The following is a 1,233-nucleotide window of genomic DNA, read 5'->3' on the forward strand; positions in this document are numbered from 1 at the left end:
GGGCCTGTAGATACGAGTTTCCTGCGTGCTACACCTGCCAGCTGTGGTGGCAGAAGCACAATGTCCAGCAATGAACCACTCACCATCTGTATTCAGGGGGTGGCCATGGTGCTGGTTGTCTTGGGGATCCACAGAATTCTCTGGAAATCACTGTAGTGCTAACACAACACAAAGTTATGCCCGTGGTCTGAAGAAATGCTCCACCTCCAACTTCTATGTGTATTGAATTGCAGCGCCTTCTCTCACCTCCAGGCTTTCAAGAAAACTAAACAAGCCTTTGGGAAACAGAGAACAGAGACCTAATAGAGACAGGAAACTGGTTACAGTTTGGTGAGAGCATGGAGTGAGGGAAAGAGGGAGCACAAAGCTCTGCCTGGAGAAGAACACCTGATTGCAAGGTGGGGCTGGGCTGGGGGTCAGGGGGCCAGGTAGCCAGGGGCCAGCAGGAAAGCACATCATACCCCCAGGTAGCCTGGGGGAAATGAGGCAGCTGAAAAGAGGTAGAAGGTGGAGTGGAAGTTGAAGTCAGCACTGTTGTCCTTAACTATAGCCCCCCAGGGTGGATTCTGTCAATAAGGATGCTGAATGGTGCTACCTGTCCTGGAATGAGAGGTGCAGAGCATTTGAAGAGTGGGCCAGCTAAGAGGAGAAGTTCATATACCTGTTACTCCATCTCATCTTGCCCTCTTCATGGGGGAAGCAGAACTAGTTGTTTGCAAATAGCTACCCTTCACGGAGAAAAAGACATCTATCCTTCTCTCCTGGGCCACAGGCCATCTGTCCTCTGGCTGTCTGCAGCAACATGAAGGATGAGCCTTAACTCTTCCACATCAGCTCAGGTGACATGTAAAAAATAGTGTGTGTGTGTGTGTGTGTGTGTGTGTGTGTGTGTGTGTGTAACTCCACTGGCCGAGCCAGGAGCGCAGAAAGGCCAGGCTGCCCTGAGTTAGAGTGGCCTTGCTCAGCAGGCCTCCCAGCGCCTGAGACCCTCGTGCTTTCCATGTGCCACACTCCCATTTCCTCGGATCATTCTCAGGGGACATAAAAAGAGGGAGGATGTCATCAGAGCATCTTCCTTGGCATCTTCACCTATAGGCAAAAGTCCCCTGCATTTAATAGAGATGTGTGGTTATTAAGCTATCGCTCATTTCAAACCCCCTCTACCGGGCTTGAGAGGCTGGGCCTAGTTTGCGTTTCTGCTTTGTCAGTTGGATCCTTGCCGGTTCCGCCAAT

The sequence above is a fragment of the Pteropus alecto genome, unplaced genomic scaffold (assembly GCF_000325575.1).
Source record: "Pteropus alecto unplaced genomic scaffold, ASM32557v1 scaffold146, whole genome shotgun sequence".
NCBI lineage: Eukaryota > Metazoa > Chordata > Mammalia > Chiroptera > Pteropodidae > Pteropus > Pteropus alecto.